This window comes from Hyperolius riggenbachi, chromosome 11, assembly GCF_040937935.1.
Source record: "Hyperolius riggenbachi isolate aHypRig1 chromosome 11, aHypRig1.pri, whole genome shotgun sequence".
In the NCBI taxonomy this organism is placed as follows: domain Eukaryota; kingdom Metazoa; phylum Chordata; class Amphibia; order Anura; family Hyperoliidae; genus Hyperolius; species Hyperolius riggenbachi.
Genome location: NC_090656.1, coordinates 206,917,294 through 206,932,689, shown reverse-complemented (window position 1 = coordinate 206,932,689; position 15,396 = coordinate 206,917,294). Strand labels below are relative to the sequence as shown.

At 49.6% G+C, this 15,396-nt stretch overlaps 1 protein-coding gene across 2 annotated transcripts in view; it reads right to left on the bottom strand.

The window, feature by feature from the left end:
* LOC137538938 (uncharacterized) overlaps positions 1 to 15,396 on the bottom strand; it is a 194,529-nt gene that overhangs the window by 127,956 nt on the left and 51,177 nt on the right. The gene's annotated exons all lie outside the window — the stretch shown is intronic.

Below are 15,396 nucleotides of genomic sequence, written 5' to 3'. Positions count from 1 at the left end.
TTATAAAAAAAAACAAAAAACATCAAATCAATGAATCAGTTTACAAAAAGCAAGCATTCTTGTGAAGAGAACACATGCCTAAGCTAGCAGTTTGTTGACTAATTATGTCCCCCAAGTCCCTCGGCAACCAACTAAACCCCCCCCGGTAAATATTACCGCCGGAAATATTTACCCCTCCGCAATCCCGCGAGAGCCGCAGCTTCACGATCCAGCTTTACTGTCGCTATGGCGATGATCAGACATGACGTCATCGACGACATGATGTCATGTGCAGTCCTGATCCTCCCCATAGTGAAGCCTGAAGCCGATTGGGAGGCTGCGCCATCGCGAGATCCCTGGGAGGTACGTATTACGGCGGTGACTGGGGGCGATCGGTGGGGACCGGGGGCACATAATTAGGTAGCGAAATGCTAGCTGAAGACTATAGCGCAAGTTTTATTTTTAAAAAATCCTCCCGGGGCTATGCGATCCCCTGCGGCGGCTAGCCCGACACTGTGTCGGGCTTACCGCCAGGGAGGTTAACTAATACTGTATGCAAGGAATTGGATACACTGGGTATCCTGGTCTGCTCTGAACCAGCTATCACCTCAGTAACTTAGAAGTAGTATAGGATGCCTTTTTACTCCAAGCTCTAAAAACAGTGTGCACAAATGTGTGAGTCACCTCCACCTCCTGTTTGGAAGTGATCTGTTAGAGTGCTCTACTCTTGAATAATAGTGTAAATTGGCGGATCCTGCCAAGGTTTGCGGTCAGGTATCACACAAAGTTTGGTTCCAGTTCCCACAATACACCAATGAAGGGAAGCAGGAAATTTGGGTGCCTGTGACTAATGAACAATTTGGACGCCCCATAGACACTAATGCAAATATCTATTGGGTGCCAAAATCAGAAATTTGAGCGCCCGATAAATATTTATCGGGCACCGGACATATCAAACTTAAAATTTTCATTTTTTAAAATGTATCATTCTTTAAATGTTGACATTTATTGTTTTTGAAATGTATCATTTTTCAAAATTCACAGTTTTCTGTATTTACCATTATCTGTGGCAGGGATAGAGACATGGGGGAAGCTTAAGGGTAGGTGTCAGGAATGGGGTTTTAAAAAGAACCACTATCGCGAAAATCGTAAAATTTAAAACACATACAGTGGGTTGCAAAAGTATTCGGCCCCCTTGAAGTTTTCCACTTTGTCACATTACTGCCACAAACATGAATCAATTTTATTGGAATTCCACGTGAAAGACCAATACAAAGTGGTGTACATGTGAGAAGTGGATCGAAAGCCATACATCATTCCAAACATTTTTTACAAATCAATAACTGCAAAGTGGGGTGTGCGTAATTATTCGGCCCCGAGTCAATACTTTGTAGAACCACCCATTGCTGCAATTACAGCTGCCAGTCTTTTAGGGTATGTCTCTACCAGCTTTGCACATCTAGAGACTGAAATCCTTGCCCATTTTTCTTTGCAAAACAGCTCCAGCTCAGTCAGATTAGATGGACAGCGTTTGTGAACTGCAGTTTTCAGATCTTGCCACAGATTCTCGATTGGATTTAGATCTGGACTTTGACTGAGCCATTCTAAACACATAGATATGTTTTGTTTTAAACCATTCCATTGTTGCCCTGGCTTTATGTTTAGGGTCATTGTTCTGCTGGAAGGTGAACCTCCGCCCCAGTCTCAACTCTTATGCAGTCTCCAAGAGGTTTTCTTCCAAGTTTGCCCTGCATTTGGCTCCATCCATCTTCCCATCAACTCCGACCAGTTTCCCTGTCCCTGCTGAAGAGATGCACCACCGAGCATAATGCTGCCACCACCATATTTGACAGTGGGGATGGTGTGTTCAGAGTGATGTGCAGTGTTAGTTTTCTGCCACACATAGAGTTTTGCATTTTGGCCAAAAAGTTCCATTTTGGTCTCATCTGACCAGAGCACCTTCCTCCACATGGTTGCTGTGTCCCCCACATGGCTTGTGGCAAACTGCAAACGAGACTTCTTATGCTTTCTGTTAACAATGCCTATTTTCTTGCCACTCTTCCATAAAGGCCAACTTTGTACAGTGCATGACTAATAGTTGTCCTATGGACAGAGTCTTCCACCTGAGCTGTAGATCTCTGCAGCTCGTCCAGAGTCACCATGGGCTTCTTGACTGCATTTCTGATCAGCGCTCTCCTTGTTCGGCCTGTGAGTTTAGGTGGATGGCCTTGTCTTGGTAGGTTTACAGTTGTTCCATACCCCTTCCATTTCTGAATGATCGCTTGAACAGTGCTCCTAGGGATGTTCAAGGCTTTGGAAATATTTTTGTAGCCTAAGCCTGCTTTAAATTTCTCAATAACTTGATCCCTGACCTGTCTTGGACCTGTCTTGTGTGTTCTTTGGACTTTACAGTGTTGTTGCTCCCAATATTCTCTTAGACAACCTCTGAGGTCCTCACAGAGCAGCTGTATTTGTACTGACATTAGATTACACACATGTGCACTCTATTTAGTCATTATCACTCATCAGGCAATGTCTATAGGCAACTGACTGCACTCAGATCAAAGGGGGCCGAATAATTATGCACACACCACTTTGCAGTTATTTATTTGTAAAAAATGTTTGGAATCATGTATGATTTTCGTTCCACTTCTCATGTGTACACCACTTTGTGTTGGTCTTTCATGTGGAATTCCAATAAAATTGATTCATGTTTTTGGCAGTAATATGACAAAATGTGGAAAACTTCAAGGGGGCCGAATACTTTTGCAACCCACTGTATAAATACATACAAATAAGAAGTAGGTTTCTTTCAGAGTAAAATGAGCCATAAATTACTTTTTTCATATGTTGCTGTCCCTTACAGTAGGGAGTATTTTTGTATGTAATTTTTATTAAACATGATAAGGATGACATCATGTAGACTTTAAGTAAACAATCGGACAACCTTACATAAAAATGGCATACTCTTAACCAATATGACAGGTATTAATTAACATTTGGCTATCTGATGAACCCCGTTGCTTATTCGCTTACAGTAGATCTTTCTTCTTAAAGAGACACTGAAGCGAAAAAAAAATTGTGATATTATGATTTGTAGGTGTAGCACAGCTAAGAAATAAAACATTAAGATCAGATACATCAGTGTAATTGTTTCCAGTACAGGATGAGTTAAGAAACTACAGTTGTTATCTCTATGCAAAAAAGCCATTAATCTCTACGACTTTCAAAGTCGTGGAGAGGGCTGTCTTCTGACTTTTATCTCAACTATAAGTGAACAGTTTTCTTTTTATCTGCTAGAGGAGAGGTCATAAGTTCACAGACTGCTCTGAAAGAATCATTTTGAATGCTGAGTGTTGTGTAATCTGCACATATTAGAGAATGATACTGTAACGATTGTGGAATTCCCTCCGTGATCAGCGCACAAGACGTGCGCTGACACTGCGGAAATCCTCCACAAGCGTGTAATTTGAGGAAATCCAGCAAAAGGTGCGATGCACCTGTAGAGGGAAATTCCTGTCGACAGGTGGAGCTGTGGAGTGCAGAGGAACAGTTCCTCTGCCCTGCCACAGACGCCAGACAGGAATTGTACGAAGGGAAGAAACGCAGGGCAAGATAGCCCTGAAAGAGAGAGATCAAAGCAACAGAGGGTATGCGTGTTCACCAAACTAGTCGCCACCCTGCGACGATGAACACACAACCATGAAGACAAAGTGAGAAGGCAATCGCCAGAGATGGCGATTGCTAACAGAGACACAAGACCGAATAAGCACAGATGAGGAATGTATGTATGTCCACCAATCTAGCCACCACCTGCGACGGCAGACACACAACAAGGAAACCGAGTGAGAACGCAATCGCCTGAGAAGCGATTGCGAATGAGATTGAGCAAAGGGACAGATTGTATGTGTGTGCACCAAACTAGTCGCCAACCCGCGACGGTGCATACACAACAGCAGATATGAAGTAGGAACGCAATCGCGAGAGAGGCGATTGCCAGAGGTGACACAAGGCTACAGCAAGGCAGAACACGAGAGTAGTAAAGGCACAGCAAATCATACAATGAGAAGATAAGGAAAATAACAAACGCTAGCTAAATGCGAACACCGCACTCATTCGCAACAGTGCACGCGTTTATGCGCGGTCTCCACGTGATAAGCACAATAGAGACAAGCACGCCTAACTAACCACCGACAGACAAACATAAAACAGAGGACGCGAGCGCTTGCTTAACGGTTACCTCACCGAGCCTCCAGCAAGCGTTCGTACAAGACAAAACAGATACACGAAAACAGGAATACGTAAGAGATACGATCCACTGCTCTTTCCGCCAGAGCGAGTGCGATCCAAGTATAAGAAAAAGAGAGAACACCAAGAGCCCAATATAATGTAGTATGTACTGGTAAGGTATAATTGATAGAGTAATAATATTAATTTAATACTCACAAACCAGGGTTACCAAGTAGGCAACCACTGTCAAAGCAGGTGGGGAGATTGTCCTGACCCCACTCAGGATTAAAAAGTCGCTCTCTGTAGTTGAAGAAGGAAGGGTACAACCCTCCACCAAGGGTGGACTTGATGTAGATAATAGGATAACAGAGATCCAAGTATAGTAACAATAGAACAGAAGGGCCTACCAGTAACAACCGCTACTCTGGTAGCACACCACAGAAAGACAGAACAGGCAATACAAATAATGCAATCCTAACTGCACTAGGGGAACCTGCCTAGTGCAGTCCCAGGAATTACTCTAAGCTAATCTTCAAACAATGAGCAAGGCTGACATTCTCCAGAGTGTTTCACAGGAACTAACCCTTATGACCAGCCAAGGACTCTGGGAAAGATAGCTTTTTATATAGCAAGCCTACAAAGGATGTGGTTAGGCAATCTGCATGACAAACGTATGCAAATTCCTCAGCAGCAAGCTGCACAACTGACAAAAGGTCTCTCTTCCAGAGACCTGCAGAATGCAGACCTAAACAGTGGTCAAAAGGCTGCCTGCCTGCGCAGGCAGCCGCGCGGATCCTCACAGATGCAATGTTAGAAAACACACTATATACCTGAAAATAAAAATATGAGAATATTTTCTTTGCTGTTAATCTTCTAGTAATTATTCATAGTACACAACCAATTCATTATATCATATATTTTTTTTCACTTCAGTGTCTCTTTAAGCATTATGCCTTAACCCCTCTTGCTGTACTATATCCTTCTATTAATTTCCACCCAATCTTAATTATAACGTTAAACAGAAAAAGAACAAGATTATAAAGCAACAAAATAAAGATAAAAGTAAAAATAAAAGAAAATTAAAATTAAATTATAGAAATAATAATAATAATAATAATAACTACCAGTTGCGACACTTTGCACTTGATTATAAATTGTGTCTCAGAGTTGAGGCTATATTATCCTTTTATTTGCCTCCAAAGGAATTAACTCTCCTGAGCCTCGCTCAACATTATTGTCTTATAATCATCCGTGGACTGGTATACCTGTATTATCCATGACCAGGGATACTCGGATAGTACTTTTTAAAGTGGACTCAAATTAAAAATACAAGATTTCAGAAATAAAATCTATTTTCTAAATTATAATAATAAATAGCAGCCTTTTTTCAGCTGCATGATGAAAAATATAAAATATTTTACATTTATTGGAGGAACCCCTCCCTTCCTCTCATATTGCCGGGACAGAATCCGGCAAAATGGTGGAGTAGGTGGTGTTCGGCAAAGGAGGAATTGCTAATGGCTGCCACCTGTGTAACCCTAGTTATGAAAAGAGAAGGGTGAAAAGCATGCACTGAAATGCTCATAGGCTTGAAGGAGTGTTTATTTATCTTTGTATGTGTCAACTAAATATTTTGAATTAAAAAAATGTTTGGTTTGGGTCCACTTTAAAATCCGAATTGATCCGGATACCCAGATATCCGGATCCGGTTCGGATATCCGAATCTGGCCTTTTAGGTATCCGCGTGAACGCGGATATCCGGACATATTATCCGCGGATATCCGACCTATTCAGATATCTGGATAGAAAAACCGGAAGTGCCCTTTAATTAGCTTTAAAAATGTTTTTTTAGGGTAAATGATGCATGTAGCATGTTTTTTTTTTTAAAGAGAAACACTACTTTATTATTTGGTGGACATAAAAAAAAAAAAAAAAAAAAAAAACTCAGAAGGCTGTAAATGAACATCAGGATAGGTTCCAGACAGCGGTCGACGGTCGTGCAGCCCACATTGTGTCCAAAGTCCAACCGCACAAGTGGGACATCAAAGTTTTCAGCTCAGATATCTCCCAAAAAATTAAAGCTATTGTAGTGGCGTGATAGCTGGTGGCAGGCTAGTGTAGTGGCGTAATAGCTGGTGGCAGCAGAAGGAATAGTTTAGTGTGGACCCTGGTGTTGGTGGGTACCACAGACCGGAGCAGCAGCAGGAGGAGTAGGTCGATGCACCCTGGCGGTGGGAGCAGCACAGGCAACAGGAGATAGGAGGAGGAGAAGAAGTGTAACGTCTGGCAGGCAGCATAGATAGTTCACCATGGCACCTAGTTTGTTGGTACCACGGCACAGTTAAAAAATTAGGAGAGGTTCCAGGAAGCGGTAGTACTGCCGCAGTTGGGGCCTCCCCACAACTCGGACAGCACTGACACCTCCAAAAAAATTACACAGCAATTGTGTTTACCATGGCACCTAGTGTGTTGGTACCACGGCTGTCAAACATTTTTGAACCAGGCTTATGCGGAGCCTGAAGGTTGTGGTGGTAAAGGGTGGTAAGGAAGGCATAGTGTGATTTCCAGCTGCTTCATTTCCCCCTCTTGCCAACAGGGGCCAGGAATTCACCAACCACCCAAGCCTGGTTTATTTTCAGAAACGTCATACTGTCCACAGACTGGGTGGACAGACGAGGGCGCTTCTCGGTTACCACGCCACCGGCCGCACTGAAGCACCTTTCGGACAGCACGCTGGAAGGGGGGCAAGCAAGGACTTCCAGGGCGTACTGCGCCAGCTCGCTCCAAATGTCATTAAGGTGCTTGACCCAGTAATCCAAGTGGTCCACAGTGGTGTCGTTCTCAAGGCCTCCGTAGGACCCCATATAGTCTGCCTCCATCCGGGTCAGGCGCTGGTTCTGGCTTTGAGAGCCAAATGCTGCTGCAGGCACCTCCTCAGTCGGCAGCTGTACCGGTGTGGCGTACAGCGCCTTTGTGAGAGACAGCAGGTTTGATGGGCGCCTGCTGCTGATGGACGCAGGCACATGCTGCTGTGCTGGCTGGACTGTGACAGTAAGGGAGGGGGTTGAAGTCTGGCGGAAGGCTTCCTCCAAGTGCCGAACCAGGGACCGCTGCAACTCCCTCATTTGGCGCACAGGGTCTCCTCCTGCTGCAGACAGGAACTGATGCAGCTTCCCCTTCAGCCGTGGGTCCAGCATCAAGGTGATCCACATGTCCTCCCGACCACGCATCTGTTTGACCCTTGGGTCCCTGCGCAGGCACTGCAACATTGGCGCTGCCATGGGGAAGAGGGCTGCCATATCTGCTGGCGCATGATCTTCATAAGTGCTGTCCTCCTCCTCTGATTCCTCAGCCTCCCCCTGCTCTCTCCACCCCCGCACCACTGCAGCTGCACTCGGCTGTGCGTCCTCATCCTCAAGGTCAGGGACCTCCAACTCCAAGTCTTTAACCTCCTCCTAATCCTCCTCCTGCCGAACAGAGGTGGACTGTAAAGGTGGCTGCTGCTCCTGCTGGATCAAGTCTTTCTCTCCCACTTCCACCAGACCATCCAGGGCCTTGTGCAGCATTCACGCCATGGTCACCCACTCACAAACTGACGCACGGTCCCGGTTGACCATGTTGGTGGCCTCCAGGAAAGGTGCCAGGACCAAGCACACCAGCTGCATTTTTCTCCAATCAACACTGCGTATGATCTCCAGGAGGTGGCTGGTGCTGGTACCGTCACAGTGGCATCGGCGGTGGCTTTGGCCAAGTAATGGTTGACAGCTTGCCTCTGCTCAACCAGACGTTTCAACATGGCCAGGGTGGAATTCTACTAGGGCTGCACGATTTTAGGGAGAAATTGAAATTGCGATTTTTCACTCAGAAATTGCGATTTCAATTTTTTTACGATTTTTTTTTCAAAGCAAGCTTTAGCACTAAATTGAACATGTATGCAGGTGGGGCCTTCTGTGAGGACGCTGGGCGCAGTTAACAATGTGCGGCGTATTGCCAGGGCCGGATTTCTACTTTTTACCGCCCTAGGCCCACCATCACTAGCTGCCCCGACCAACAGCATCTCAACCAAACCCCCCTCCCCCATCTTACACACTCACATTTCCCCACCACTATAGGTAACCTCACCTAACCTTCCTGCATTATAGGTATCCAAATTACCACACACACCGCACTCCTCTCCTGCAGTATAGGTAGCCATGTGACCCCCCCTAGCCCCCCCCCCCCCCTTCCTGTGTAGTATACATAGCCACTGGTGGTCGGATATTGGGAATTGCGAGCGGAAGGAGTATAGGCAGTAGCTTTAACTTCTGAGCTTTGCAATCAATCAATTACCGCTTCTGGCTGGAACAGAGTCCGCTACAATACGGAAGCTTCCTTCTCCCCTTAGCTGCCGCTGCTTGTCTCTCTGCCCGGCATCTCTCACACGTGATTCGCCGAGATGTCCGGTGGAGGAGAGACAAGCAGACACTAGCTACGACTAGCAGTGCATATTTTTGAATGTTAATGAGCCGGGCAGCGGGGGGCGAGTCCAGTCCAGAGCGGCACACAGCGCCACCAATCACTGGATAGAGATGGTATGACGGCGGCGGAAGGCGGAGTAGTAGGCGGAGCTGTACCCTCTGTACAGCTCTGCCTACCGCCTCCGTCATACCATCTCTATCTAGCCATTGGTGGAGCTGTGTGCCTCTCTGGACTGGACTCGCCCCCTGCTGCCCGGCTCGTTAACAGTCAAAATTATACACTGCTGTTTGTGACAGCGCGGCGGTAGGCGAAACCATGCGGCCAAGCGTAGCGGGCGCTGAAAAAAAAAACGAAGCTACTGACGATCTGAAGATCGCCTGCATGTGAATCGCGGTTTCAGTTTTAAACCGCAAAACCGTGCAGCCCTAAATTCTACCATGTTGGAATGTCTAGGATTAGACGGTGCACTACCAGGTTCAGGACGTGGGCCAAACAGGGGATGTGGGTGAGGCCTCCCCGGTGGATGACAGCAACCAGGTTGGCCCCATTGTCGGACCAGTTTGGCCAGGACGTGCTCTGCTGTCAGGCTTTGCTTCCCCAGGCTGACCATCTCCAGCATCGCTTGGCAGTAGCGGGACTTCACACTGCTGCTGAGGCGGGGGCGTTTGGCGGCGGCGGGTTTGCCAGAGGGTGGAACCCGGAGCAGAGGAACCTGCTGCACTTCCGCTGACTCTGCTGCGGGGTGGCACCACCCACTAGCTTGACGATGCTGCTGTCCCCTCCTCACCCCCTTCCACCAAACTGACCCAGTGTGCAGTGAAGGACAGCGGAAGGACAGCGGCCTGTCCCGAACCGGCTGCTCCACGAGTCCATAGTCACATGGACCCGCTCACCCACCGCATGATCAAGCCCACATTTGATGTTGGCCATCACGAAGCAGTGTAGTGCTGGCATGACCATTCGTGAAAAATAGTGCCGGCTGGGGACAGGCCAATCCGGCGCTGTGCACTGCTGGAGTGCACACGTCGCTCCCCTCCTGCACAAAGGAGCTGGGAGGACATGGCCCGTGCGAGCAGGCTGTAGAGCTGCCAGCTGCGACGGCTGCTGGGAGGCTGAGCCTTGATGACAAAGGACTCGCTCAGCAGGGTCTGGTGTCGCTTCTGGCTTGCACGGGAAGCCGGGGAGGGAGCAGAGGAGACCACTGAGGACTGGCTGCCTGAACAGGCCTCAGCGTCGGCAGGAGTGACAAAGGAGGTTCTGGTGGTGGTGGTTTTGGCTGGAACACTGCCAGCGCCAGCTTCCTTCAGCGTCTTGAATTCCTCATGTTCAATGTAATGTTTTTTTGCCAGGTGGTTTGTGAAGCTGGAGGTGCCATAGTTGGAGGGGTTGCAACTTCTGCACAGCTTCACCTGGTACACCTTACAGGTGACAAACTTGCTGTCAACTGACGGAAGATCAAAGAAATGCCAGATTGGGGATAAAAATTTCCCCTTACGCCCTGCTGCTTTTGGTTTTTTCCCTGCGAGGGTTGGGGCCTGGGGTTGAGTGGTGTGGCTGGTGGTAGCGGCAGAAGATGAAGCAGCAGGCTGTGGGTCACTGCTGCTCTTGCCAATTTCAGAGATGATGATCCTCCATGACAGACCCACAGTCGTATCCTCTTCCTCAGACTCAGAGCTAATATGCCACTCCTGTGGTTTGTAGTCTAAGTCCTTCACCTCATCATCATAATAATCAGACTCTCCCTCCTCAAACAACTGCTGGGATGTTGCGGACTCCAACTCCTCTTCTGCCGACACATCAGGCAAGGAGTAGGACCCCTCCCCAACAATCAGTCAGCATCCGTGACTCATCCACATATCTTATTTTGCTCAGAATATCCTCCTCTAAGTCAGTGGTAACAGCCCTGATTGCGCTCGCGGTGTCTGGACTAGTAAAGAGCACACTGACCAGGGCCGGCCCGCCCATGAGGGGGGTGAGGCGGGTTCCTCAGGCGGCAGGAAGTGGAGGGGCGGCACCAGGCATTAAGAGGAAGTGCCGGCTGCGCCTGGTTCTTGCCGCCCTCAGGACAGGAGAGACTGGAGTGTCACTACCTACCAGCTACTGCCGCCCGCCTGCCTGGACGCCTCAAGTGCTGGCTGCAGTGAAATCTCCCGGTGAGTGACCCTGGCTGGCCTCCTGTGTGGACAGTGACGCGGCGGCGGCGCCAGCCTGGCCCCTGCCACTTGCGTGACGGGCGGCCCACGCCCACCCACCATGCCGGACTTCCGAGGCGAGCTACTAGGCCTCTCTGACTGAGGCTGTCCTGTCCGTCCTGGGCCTGGCTGCTCCGCTGCGCTGCCTCCGCTCCGCCTGCAGAATCCGGCGGGAACGGAAGTAACTGCACGCTTCCTCTGACAGCCGCCCGCCGCCAATGATAGTCACGGTCACTGAGAGCTGCCGCTCGTGACCGTGACAATAATGAGCCCGCGTTGCCCCCCGGCCTTGCCCGCCTGCTGCCCTCTGCCCGCCGTCGTCGCGGTCCGGTCCGGACCCCACCATCCCTGGACCCTGGTGAGTCACTTTGCTGCGGCTCAGCAGCGGCTGGCTCTGGCTGTTAGCGGTGGGGTCGGTCCGGGGTCGGATTCCGTATTTTAATGTTGTGAGTGACAGTCAGTCTGCTGTAGTAGTCAGTCAGACTGACTGGTGGAAGAGGTTGTGGGTATATATTTATTATTTGGAATGGGTGGGGAGGAGGGTAAGGGTGCCTGCTGTGGGTGGGGAGGAGGGTGGGATGGCCGTGGGTCAGGAAGGTGATGGTGCCTGCTGTGGGTGGGGAGGAGGGTGGGATGGCCGTGGGTGGGGAGGAAGGTGATGGTGCCTGCTGTGGGTGGGGAGGAGGGTGAGGATGGCCGTGGGTGGGGAGGAGGGTGATGGTGCCTGCTGTGGGTGGGGAGGAGGGTGAGGATGGCCGTGGGTGGGGAGGAGGATGATGGTGCCTGCTGTGGGTGGGGAGGAGGGTGAGGATGGCCGTGGGTGGGGAGGAGGGTGATGGTGCCTGCTGTGGGTGGGGAGGAGGGTGAGGATCGCCGTAGGTGGGGGGGAGGGTGATGGTGCCTGCTGTGGGTGGGGAGGAGGGTAAGGGTGCCTGCTGTGGGTGGGGAGGAGGGTAAGGATGGACGTGGGTGAGGAGGAGGGTGATGGTGCCTGCCGTGGGTGGGGAGGAGGGTGAGGATGGCCGTGGGTGGGGAGGAGGGTGATGGTGCCCATGGGTGGGGAGGAGGGTAAGGGTGCCTGCTGTGGGTGGGGAGGAGGGTGAGGATGGCCGTGGGTGGGGAGGAGGGTGATGGTGCCTGCTGTGGGTGGGGAGAAGGGTGAGGATGGCCGTGGGTGGGGAGGAGGGTGATGGTGCCCGTGGGTGGGAAGGAGGGTAAGGGTGCCTGTGGCTGGGGAGGAGGAGGATGAGGATGGCTGGGGAGGAGGATGAGGATGGCCAAGGCTGGGGAGGAGGATGAGGGTGGCTGGGGAGGAGGGTAAGGGTGTCCGTGGGTGGGGAGGAGGGTGAGGATGAATGACCGTGGGTGGTGAGGAGGGTAAGGGTGCCCGTGGGTGGTGAGGATGGCCGTGGGTGGGGAGGAGGGTGAGGGTGCCGGTGGGTGGTGGGGAGGGTGAGGATGGGTGCCACTGTAAAAAAAAAAAATGATCGAGGCGCCAGCCGCGGGTAAGTGGGATGCGGGACACGTGCATCCCATTACTACCTCCCTTGGAATATGGCCCCTGTGTGTCCTCCCGTTAGCAGAGTGCGGAGCGGGCTGTCATTACCTGCGTTCATGCGTACCGATGTCCAGCTTCATTCAGCCTTCTTCCTGCTTCGTGTGACGTCACAGGAAGCAGAATGAAGCTGGACATCGGTACGCATGGAGGCAGGTAATGACAGCCCGCTCCGCACTCTAACCAGGGGACACACAGGGGCCAGATTCCAAGGGAGGGAGGGAGGTAGTAATGGGATGCACGCATCCCACTTACCCGCGGCTGGTGCCTCGATCCTTTTTTTTTCTACCATCACTGCCCACTGCCCCCCGGGACTTGGGGGCTCATACCGTGATAGCGGGGGGCCGCCTCCCCCCCCAAAATCGTGACAGTTACGGAAAACGGGATGATTGGGCCCTATGCGTCAGTGCCTAGACTAGTGGTATTGGTATGCAGGCCCAGCCCTGCGTGTGTGTGTGTGTGTGTGTGTGTGTGTGTGTGTGTGTGTGTGTGTGTGTGTGTGTGTGTGTGTGTGTGTGTGTGTGTGTGTGTGTGTGTGTGTGTGTGTGTGTGTGTGTGTGTGTGTGTGTGTGTGTGTGTGTGTGTGTGTGTGTGTGTGTGTGTGTGTGTGTGTGTGTATCTGTGCTTAGTCCACAAAAATGAAATAAACCAATCAATTAATAGTTAGTTGTGCTGCAGACAGTCCCTGTATTTTTAAAGTCAGGTATACACATCTGATTGTGACTGTATATATGATGTGTACACAGGAATCTCATATATACTAAAAATCATTTACGCTGTAAGAATAAAGCCTGATGTGCAGCCGTGTCACTAATAGAGATGGTCAATGAGATGGAAATAATTCTGCGTTGATGCTGATGCTGATTTATGCAAATGTATGCACTCTCTTTGCTCATGAAATCAAATAATTTGATATGTCGGTAAAATTTGGTTTGGTGGCTACAAATTAAATGGTACCTGAGAAGGATGAAAAGAGAAGTTTTATACACACCTGGGGCTTCTTTCAGCCCCCTTCCGGCTAATCAGTCCCTCGCTGTCCACCTCTGCCACCTGGATCTTCTGCTATGAGTCCTGGTAATTCAGCCAGTCAGCGCAGTCTGGCCGCATGCCGCTTCCACAGCCAGGAGCGTTATGCACCTGCGCAATAGTGCTGCGCAGGTGTAGTACGCTCCCGGCGGCGGAGTGTGTGCATGCGCACTACGCCAGACTGCCTCAAGTACCTGGACTCAGAGCAGAAGATCCAGGTGATGGAGGAGGACAGCGAAGGACTAAATAGCCTGAAGGGGGCTGGAGGAAGCCCCAGGTATGTATAAAACTTTAATCTGTCTCAGGTTTACTTTGTTACACAGCAGTACTATACTCTACGTATGCACTCCCCACAGAGCTGCAGGGAATCCACTGAGAATGTTGTGCCCATTGAACACAGAGGTGTCGTCTATCACCCATAAACCGGTTTCAGATTGTAGATGAAGAATGTGTAATAGAGGAAGAATCCTTGGATTCCCTTCACATGCATCTAAGGTATTTTGATTCCACCTTTATAAAACAGAGACCATGTGGCCTTCTCTCCTCTTCCCTCTCCATTCTCCTCCTCCTTACCTTCCCTCTCCTCTTCCCTTTCCTCCTTCCCTCCCCTGTTCTGTTTTACTATTTGACTCCATTTTTTATTTCTTATAGGTGTCAATTTGGAGGCCTGGACGCAAACTTCTAGAGGTCTTTGGGCCTACAATATGGCTTCAACGTCACACTCTGGATTTCCCTAACATGCATGCAAGGTAAACAGACAATGTGTCCTCCTCTGCCCCCTTCCCTTTCCTCTGCCCCCTTCCCTTTCCTCTGCCCCCTTCCCTTTCCTCTGCCCTCTCCCCTTTCCTCTGCCCTCTCCCCTTTTACGATTTAACTCCATTTATTTATTTCTTACAGGTGTCAATTTGGAGGCCTGGGAGCAAACTTCTAGAGGTCTTTGGGCCTACAATATGGCTTCAACGTCACACTCTGGATTTCCCTAACATGCATGCAAGGTAAACAGACAATGTGTCCTACTCTGCCCCCTTCCCTTTCCTCTGCCCCCTTCCCTTTCCTCTGCCCCCTTCCCTTTCCTCTGCCCCCTTCCCTTTCCTCTGCCCTCTCCCCTTTCCTCTGCCCTCTCCCCTTTCCTCTGCCCTCTCCCCTTTTACGATTTAACTCCATTTATTTATTTCTTACAGGTGTCAATTTGGAGGCCTGGGAGCAAACTTCTAGAGGTCTTTGGGCCTACAATATGGCTTCAACGTCACACTCTGGATTTCCCTAACATGCATGCAAGGTAAACAGACAATGTGTCCTCCTCTGCCCCCTTCCCTTTCCTCTGCCCCCTTCCCTTTCCTCTGCCCCCTTCCCTTTCCTCTGCCCCCTTCCCTTTCCTCTGCCCTCTCCCCTTTTCTCTGCCCTCTCCCCTTTTACGATTTAACTCCATTTATTTATTTCTTACAGGTGTCAATTTGGAGGCCTGGGAGCAAACTTCTAGAGGTCTTTGGTCCGACTCCTACAATATGACTTCAACGTCACACTCTGGATTTCCCTAACATGCATGCAAGGTAAACGGACCATGCGTCCTCTGCCCCTTTCCTCTTCTCTTTCCTTTTTCCTCTTTCCTTTCCTCTTCTCTTTCAGTTCCTCTTTCCTCTCTCATTTTTCCTTTCCTTTTTCCTCTTTCCTTTCCTCTTTCCTTTCCTCTTTCAGTTCCCCTTTCAGTTCCCCTTTCCTTTTTTCCTTTCTTCTTTCATTTCCCCTTTCAGTTCCCATTTCCTCTTTCCTTTTTCTCTTTCATTTACCCTTTCAGTTCCCCTTTACTCTTTCCTTTTTCTCTTTCATTTCCCCTTTCAGTTCCCCTTTCCTCTTTCCTTTTTCTCTTTCATTTCCCCTTTCAGTTCCCCTTTCCTCTTTCCTTTTTCCTTTCCTCTTTCATTTCCCCTTTCCTCTTTTTCATTTCCCACTTCAGTT